This window comes from Bidens hawaiensis, unplaced genomic scaffold, assembly GCF_021521415.1.
Source record: "Bidens hawaiensis isolate Kalapana, Puna unplaced genomic scaffold, B.hawaiensis_p1.1 tig00031786_1, whole genome shotgun sequence".
In the NCBI taxonomy this organism is placed as follows: domain Eukaryota; kingdom Viridiplantae; phylum Streptophyta; class Magnoliopsida; order Asterales; family Asteraceae; genus Bidens; species Bidens hawaiensis.
Window position 1 is genome coordinate 253,296 of NW_027495375.1, and position 9,429 is coordinate 262,724.

The window sequence follows — 9,429 nt, forward strand, 5'->3', positions numbered from 1 at the left end:
GAGTCAATGAGGCGGGTTGGGCTGACTCATCGAACCTATGATGGGTTGGTGTCTTATTTATCAAGTTGAGCACGTAACTTGGTTTACATAGAATAAATTACTTGGTGAACAAGTCGAGCCAATGACTTGGACAACAAGGAATTTATTTATTAATTATTATTTAGGTTTGTGTTTTACCAATTAGTATTTGAATATGATTATGGTATTTGTATTCTAGTCTAGTTGGGTTTTTTAATCTAAACTAGTATATATACCCGAGCATATGGGTTATATCATGAAGAATAAGAGAGTTTAAGTATTGTAATTTTTGAGCTAATGAAAATTAAAAAGATCGAGCTTATGATCTAAAATGTTGTTTGTGTTTTCGATCCTAGTTACCAAACTTCATATCTAACTGAAAAGTAATTATCGGACCCACTCACCTAGACACTCTGAATATGAGTTGTCGGGCATGTAACTTTATATCATATAATATGGCCTTGAGATTCGGTGTTGAGAGAAAGAAAGCGAGATTTCAAGTTAATCGAAGATAATAATAATTGTTCAGTATTAGCATATAGATGCAAAAGCTAGATACTTTTATCTCATTGAACCTTCAAAAGCTAGACACACAAACCATATTATGATCAACGTGAAGACATGAGCTAGCGAGTCGAAGACTCGAAAGCATGAGTCCTACAAGCTTAAGATTTTCTGCTTCATATGATATGAACAATATCAGAGCACTTATGCTATAACTATTATAGCTTATAACTTCATTTCTTGGATATTATGATAGTGATTGTGCATACGAATTTCCTACAATAGAGCGAGTTTCTATTAGAAATTAGTTTGTTTACAACCTATTCAAGAAAGGCTCTTCTTAAAAATGCGTTTCTTTAATTCAAGATCTTAGAATTATAACAAAATTTTGGAATCATAAACTTACCGACTGAATATATAACATAGTTCCTCGTACTTTAAATTGTGCTCAAGCGTATTTGTATTCCATGAATCGTCATTATTACAACATGAACAAAACTGTTTATTTAAGAAACTTTTTACATGTAAACCACTAATGCTACCCTTTAGAGCAAGAATATAAATAGTCAAGATAATGAACAAACTGGTAAACTCTAGTAAACAAGAAAATCTGGACCAACAACAAAACTATGATAAGCGTCTAAAACCATTAAACCCCGTCTCGTTATCTGGTTATCATCGTCTGCTGTAATCTCTTGAAAATCATATATGTAACTGTTGTTGATAAAGAATAACTATCAAATAATATAGAAATACAACAACAACAAACGTACCCAATAAATCCCACAAATAGCAAAGCTAGTGGTAGGGTCTGGGGAGGGTGTGATGTAGGCAGGTCTTACCTCTATCGATGAGGATAGAGAGGCTGCTTCCAAAGAGACCCTCGGCTCCGAAGCATGCAACATATAAACACACATGTACCAATAACAAAACTTATACTGATAAAGTGGCACAATCAAATACCAGCACATATAAAATCATAGAATCCAAATAGACATACCAACAAAAGAACAAATACAAGCAAAATCTGCCTAAAATGTAGAAGAGTCTAAGTCAATACGCTAAAACTAAGATACAAAAAGGACATTCTCTAAAAATGGCATTCTCTAAAAGAACAAATAATATAGAAATACAATATGAACAATTCACCAACATCGATATAGAACCACTGACATGAATTCGGGTAACATGGAATGGCTAAATTTGATGAACCAGCATTTATTTTCTTTCTTTCTTTTTTTCAATCAATCATACTATATAAAATTCCACCAATAGCACAACTATTAACGGGATGTAAGGAGTGTCGTATATTGTTGTCAATGTCATACAGCCCATTCCATATTGTATTATTTAGCATTTAGCCCAATATCTCTCCGATCCATATCATAAATGATCCAATTCCGGATACAGCTTTTACCATTATTAGTCTACTAACTCGGCCTAGCTAAAAACATCAAAGTTTAAACCAAGGGTCAAATTATTTTACAAAGGGAGACAAATAAAAAGAATGAGAAGGACTTGTAGCCAAAAAAAAAAACCCTTAAAAAATAATGAAAAATTAATAAAAATAATCATAACTCAAATTTTAATACAAAACGGAAAATGTTAAAACACAAAAATGTTTCCACCGTCTTTCATGTTCTCACAAAAAAAAAACTCGAAAAAGACATAATGTTGAGTGAAAAAGATAATTGTGTCTTTTTGTTATCATTGTGTTTTGTGTTTATTTTCATCATTGATTGCGTTTTTTTTTCTTTGCATTGTGTCATTTTTTCTTGATATTGTGTTATATTACTCAACATTGTGTCATATTTTGTTCGTTATTGTGTTATATTTTGCAATCTATTTTGTCTTTTTTGGTTTATCATTGTGTTGTTTATTCACTTTCGGCATTGTGTCTTTTCGTCCTTTTTTTGGAATGGAAATGACGGGTGAAACATTTTGGTTTTTTAATTTTTTTGTTTTTTATTTATATATTGAGTTATGTTTTTTTAAGGGTTTTTCGTGTGACCATAAATTCTTTTCATACTTCTCATTTTTCTCGCCCTTTGCATTTTAACTTTACCCTCAAACCAAACCACAAGAACAAAAACACTTCCAGCAATTATCATATCAGCATGGTCAGTGTTGACAAATTCGCATCCGAATATCCGAATACGAACTATTTGAAATTTAATATATTTTAATAATTTCTATATTCAAATATATATAAGACATAATTACTAAATTACAAGCTTAATCCTTGATGTTTCCCTAAAGTAACAAGATTGAGTATTAAGGTTTTAATTTTGTAACAATGTTAGGTACTAACTTTAACTTCCGTTAAAAGTTAAACGAATTTTGTGTCAACTCGCCGCCGTGACGCTCGGGTTTACCAATGCAAGGCGAACACCATTATAAATATTTTATTTTTTTGTATGTTAATCTTTTTATATGTTAAATTTATATTTTAGATTTTATTAAGGTACATTTACTAACGTAATCAACACCCACCTAATACGGGTCAACTCGCTGTTGTAATATAATGCCTGGTTTTACCGGCCAAGTAAATATGGTTTTGAATATGGCATTTTTGTCATTACACATTCTCACTAAATTATTTGGCATATTTGTGTTTAGGAATAGGAATATAGTACAATTTCACATTCTAATTAGTATGGCAGCGAGTGATTTACCCGTGCATTACGCGACGAATTCAATATGTAACACTCAAGCGTTGTAGTTGTGAGTCAACATGACTTCTGTTTGTATTGACTATGTTCGTTACGGTACCGGAACTAAACCTAAAAAATAAGTTCATCATGTTAAAACACTTTAAAAAATAGCGGCGCTCACATATCGTTTTATTTTTAAAATTACCATATTTAAAACAATATTTATTCGACCGATAAAACCGGGCATTATGTTACAGTAACGAGTTGACGCATATTCGACGCGTATTGGCTACATTAGTAAAAGTACCTTAATAAACCTAAAATATAAATTTGTTGAATTAACATATAAAAAGATAACATAAAAAGAAAATATTTAAAATGATGTTCAGTCGGAGAAAAATCAGGCTTTGTTAAAATCCCAGCATGGAAGGCTGGACATTGCTAAACCCGAACTTTACGACAACGAGTTAACACAAATTCCATTAACTTTTAGCAAAAGTTAAACTTAATACTTAAAATTCATTGTTACAAAATTACAACCTTTGTACCCAAACTTACAAATTTTAACCCTTATTACCTGACAGAATTACAAATTTTGTCCTTTAAAAAAAAGCCAAAAACCGGTTCGTGTCCTTTTCTAAGTTTCCTTGCAGGCGGTGTACTTTAAACTTTTTTTTCCTACAAGTTATGTCCTTTACGCTAACTGGGTTAGAAAAACTCTGTTAAATCCCATCACGTGAGAAGCATGTGAGGGCATTTTTGTCTTTTCACCTGTACATGCAATTTCTTCTTCTTCTTCAAAATTGAAAAATACCAAAAAAAACTCGCTGGCCGGACTCGAACCCGCGACCTCAGGCCGGACCAAAGTGTAACACACACACACCAGCCAACTTGCGCTGGTGTGTCAGTTGCTATAAGATCGTAAACGTTTTAATATATACATAAACATATCTAAACCCAATTTTTAGCAAGACACACTCTTCCCGTCATCATCTCTGGCCGCCGTCACACCATCTCCGGCCACCGCACCATGATCCATCATCTCCGTCAACCTGCCAAATCAAAGAAACTATAAAACCCTAAAGGTATCGATTACAAGTTGTTTCTTTATGTACCAAACGTCATCCGACAAATCATACTCCACAACATTCGCGATTTCAAGCAATTCCTCATACGAATATGAAAATTCCAGGCCATTAAAGCCTCCAAAAACCTTAGACCATTAAACCAAATATCGTCGGAGTTTCCCGCCAGTAGCCGGAGATCTAGAATCGGAATTGACATGCCTCGGGAAGCGTGAAACCCTTGGGAATCCCAATGTAGTCCACGATGCGAGAAAGAAGCATTGTAGCTCTGCACTTCGGCGATCCACCAAAATCGCCGCACCAGCGCCATTGTCTCTGCAACCTTTCATGAGACCCGAGAAGGTTAGGATTTCAATCTCAATAACAAATAATGTGGATAGGAGGGGGTGATGATGATGGAGATGGTTGTCGAAGGTGGCTGGATATGGTGAAGGTAACAGTGGCTGGAGACGGTGAAGGTAAACGTGATGGGATTTAACAGAGTTTAGATATGTTTATGTATATATTAAAACGTTTACGATCTTATAGCAACTGACACACCAGCGCAGTTGGCTGTAGAGGTGCACAAATCGGTTTTTTTGAAAAAACCGGTTCGGTTATTAACCGGACCGGTTTTTTTTATCCAGAAAAAAACCGGTTCGGTTAATAACCGGACCGGTTATTAACCGGTTTTTGTCAATGAAAACTCAAACCGGCCAAACCGGTTTGGACCGGTTTAGAAACCGGTTAGAACCGGTTATTAAACCGGTTTTTTTTACAACCGGTTTTTAATAACCGGTCTAACCGGGTTAACCGGTTTTTTTTTTTTTTTTTTTTTTTTTTTTTTTTTTTTTTTTTGCTTTAGGGTTTAGGGTTTAGGGTTTCGTTGTTAGCATTCTTTGCTTGGAAGATTAAAAACACATAACTTTCATTTATAGCTTTTACATTAAAAATACAAACATTAAATCGTTTATCGCATATTCGTAACTCAAAAATACAAACATTAAAGAATGCTTAGACACGATTACATTAACAAGTTGATGTTTGTTACTCATTTTCTTCGCTACCCGATCCCGAGCTATTCCTTAGGTAATCGTCGTACGCGGCTTCTTCATCGGTCATTGGTTGAGTGTGTCCTTGATTGACCTCGTCTTCATACAAGGCCGCCTCATACTCCATTTCCCCCTCGAGTGAGCGTTGATGTTGTGCCCTATCTAAAGAGTCCAAGTAATCCTTGTAGCAAATCGACATCTCTACAGCTGGTGGAGTGAGTCGAGTCCTCCTAATCGATATAACCCTGCCAGAAACAGAAAAAGCAGACTCCGAAGCTACCGTGGAAGCTTGGACCGTTAGTAAATCTTTGGCCATGGCGGCGAGGATCGGAAACTCATCCTCCTTACCTCTCCACCAAGCCAGCATATCAAGACTTCTAAATTCATCCGGAGTCATGTGTTTCACAAAGTTGGTACCACCATACCTTCCAAGTTCACTGCTTGGGGAGTTTACCCTTTGACGTTTACCGGCGTCTTCCCAAATCATGTAGTACATCCCCATTTCAAGGTCGGTTTGGGATTGGGATTGGGCAACAGCTCTTAACGAGTCATGAATTTGGGAAGACGACCCGTGTTTTGTAAGGTAAACATCATACATGTTTGCCAAGGTGGTGTTGAAAGCATTCTTTAAAGTTTGGTTATAATGGGGGTTTTGATCGTCGTTTAACTCTAGCTCATCACAAATTTTTTCTATTAAAGCTTCAACACCACCAACATTGATGCAAGGGTTTAACGCAAGCCGCACAGGTCAAAACAGCGGGTAGTTGTTGAAAATATTTTCTAAATTTTTCTTTCATTTTTGCACCCATATCAAAATAAGGTGCACCCCTACAATGAATTTCAGTCAACTTTGTGCACATGACAGCAATTTTTGGTAAAGCAATGGGGCTTGTTGGATAGTAAACCCCGGATAAACTAGTTGTGCAAGATTTAAAAATTTGAAGAACCTCCGTAACGATCTCAATCAATAACCAGTTTCTAGGATCGTACGGTGCACATTTACCCCTATTTGACAAAATTTGATGAAACGCAATTAACGATTGTTTTTGTTGGATGGCTTTCTCAAACATTTCACAAGTCGAGTTCCATCTTGTTGGACAATCCCAATTAGGCCCCAACCATTGACAGTTAGCTTCTTCACAAAATTTTTTGTATCTTGAAAATGTTGAATTGTTGCTAAAAACATCTCGTAACATTCTTTTAAAATTGTTTCTTTGCGTTTCGATCACGTTTAACCCATCTTGCACGGCCAAGTTGATAATATGTGCAATGCATCGGCTATGAAAAAACGCTCCATCACAGATAGGTTTATACTTTAATTTTAAATGGCCAACCGCGGCCGTATTGTTGGACGCGTTATCAAACGATATTGAAAAGATTTTATCTTCAATCTTGTATTGTCGAATGACTTTATCCAAGAGTTTAAAAATATTTCTACCCGTGTGCGGGTAATCAAACAATTGAAACGCAACGGTTCGTTTCATCATTTGCCACGACCGGGGGTCAACCCAATGAGCCGTCACACAAATGTATGAGTCGGGCGAACCATTAGGTACCGACCACACATCCGTTGTTAAGTTCACACCAGTTTGTAAGTTTGAAAAGTATGAAATTAGTTCGGATTTAGCGTTTTTCCATGCTTTAAGACAATCTCTTCTAAGGGTCGAACGACTTACGTGTTGGTAGCGTGGTTGAACATACTTTTGCATCATCTCCGTGAATTGAGGGTTGTCGAAGTGGTTGAAAGGAAGTGATTGTTGAATCACAAAGTTGCCAAACTGTTGACGTACCGCTTCAAGGTCGTACGTAAACACCGTTCCTTGATTCGTCATCTCCGGCTGCGAACTACTTCCGGATTCGTCCTTCAAGACCTTGCAAGAGGGCTTTTCTACATGAGCTCTTAAACTGGAGTTTGCTTCTTTGTTATAAAACTTCAAACAATGTTTGCATCTAGCTTTTTGGGTTCCGTTAGACATTTCGCATAGGTCGAAATGTTGCCAAATATCTTGGTTTCGTTTCGTGGGGATGACCCGAACGACGGTTTCTCCCGTGTTCGAGGCACCCATGTTGACCGATGAAGCAGCACTTTGGGAGGCCATGATAATCGACTACGAATTAAGAGTGGTATACTCGAGTATGAAATAAACGACTACGAAAGAAGAGCGTTTGGAGTTGTATAATCGCGTATGAAATAAACGTTTAGAGCGTTTGGAGTTGTATAATCAAGTGTGATCTAACCAATACCCAACCTAAACTATATATAGATGTTTGTGGGGGTAAAATGGTAAAAAAACAAAAAAAAAAAACGGCTAAAAAACGGTCAAAAAAAAAAAAAACGGCTATAAAGCCGTTTGGTAACGTTCGAAAACCGGTTTAACCGGTTAACCGGTTATTAAAAAACCGGTTTAACCGGTTTTTTTTTATAACGGTAATAAACCGGTTATTTTAAAAACCGGTTAACCGGTTTTTTAATAACCGGTTATTAAAAAAAACCGGTTATAAAAAAAACCGGTTATAAAACCGGTTTTGGCTCCAAAACGTATAACCGATACGTAAACCGGTTACGTAAACCGGTCAAACCGGTTTTTAAAAAAACCGGTTTTTAAAAAACCGGTTTCCGGTTGAACCGGCCAAACCGGTTCCGTAACCGGTTTTTTTGAACACCTCTAGTTGGCTGGTGTGTGTGTGTTACACTCTGGTCTGGCCTGAGGTCGCGGGTTCGAGTCCGGCCAGCGAGTTTTTTTGGTATTTTTCAATTTTGAAGAAGAAGAAGAAGTTGCAGGTACAGGTGAAAAGACAAAAATGCCCTCACATGCTTCTCACGTGATGGGATTTAACAGAGTTTTTCTAACCCAGTTAGCGTAAAGGACATAACTTGTAGGAAAAAAAAGTTTAAAGTACACCGCCTGCAAGGAAACTTAGAAAAGGACACGAACCGGTTTTTGGCTTTTTTTAAAGGACAAAATTTGTAATTCTGTCTTATTACTTTGTTATAACTTTGAAATTGTGTCTGCATATAACTATCGAAACCCTTGACAAAATTGATTGATGCCGTTGTTTCACAAGACCTCCAGCCTCCTGACGGTGGTGGTCAATGCTACAAATTGTTGATTGAAATTATACTTACATATTCGGATATCCGTTTTATTATCCCAAGTGCAGTAAAGGAGTCATGCCGGACACTCATGCCCTAGTTACTGATTTCTTAAACAACCTTCGAAAACGTAAGATTGAGGGCTCAAAGACCGCTGCTAACTCACCGCCCGCTCCGTCATTTCCCAGCAGAGGCTTCCCAATCTTAATCAAGCCGGGGCTCTTATTCATGCCATTAAGGCCATCGGAGAACAACTCACCAAAGCGAATCCCCTCGGTTAGGTACAGCTTCTTAATTAATCATAATAATAATGATCATCTTATTATAATTATACTTGGGTATGCTTTAATACTTTTAACTTTGATTGGCCTGGAGGGGATATATATTTAAGTTAGGAGAATCAAGTGCTCTTTAGTCACTTCACTTGTGTAACTGCAGAGGTTGCTGTTGGAAATATTGTGAGGCGCGTGCTACATGTCATTAGAGAGGAACATGTTTCACTAACAACCGCTTCAATTGGCGGCTTGAACTTGCAAGGCTTGAGTGATGATGAAGAAGAAGAAGAAGACAATCCACTTGTGTCAGCCGCTGCTAGAACCACCCTCAGGCCTCCTTCCTTGCAGACTCTTCTAGAAGACGTTCCACCCCACTCTGCAGCAGCAGCTCTTCACCACTCTTCGTCTTCTGCTGGTGATTCGGAAGACAAGACTAAATGTTAGCTTAGTTAATTACCTCTCCACTATTTCTACAAACTTAAATCTTATGACTTATTGTAATTTCTAATACACTCTGCATGCAGCTACTGATAAAAACTCAAGGAGTCGAAAGCTAAAGCATAATGTGATTGAGGCTGTCAACGAGCTTATTCAAGATATTGCCACCTGTCATGAACTGATAGCTGAGCAGGCTGTCGAGCATATTCATCATAAGTATTCTTTCCATCCCTTCATTATTTTTTTTTTATAACTAGACATGTTTGTTAACTAGTAAGTAGCTTTTATAATTATCTGCAGTGAGGTTATATTAACGTTAGGCAGTTCGGG

The 9,429-nt window shown here is 36.9% G+C and overlaps 1 pseudogene across 1 annotated transcript; it reads left to right on the forward strand.

Moving 5' to 3' along the window:
• The first annotated feature begins 8,463 nt into the window (after positions 1-8,463).
• LOC143582563 (uncharacterized) lies at positions 8,464-9,424 on the forward strand (annotated as a pseudogene). The gene is made up of 4 exons (XR_013143992.1): positions 8,464-8,662; positions 8,825-9,100; positions 9,186-9,315; positions 9,400-9,424. The product of XR_013143992.1 is annotated as an uncharacterized LOC143582563 (transcript).
• The last annotated feature ends 5 nt before the right edge of the window (positions 9,425-9,429 follow it).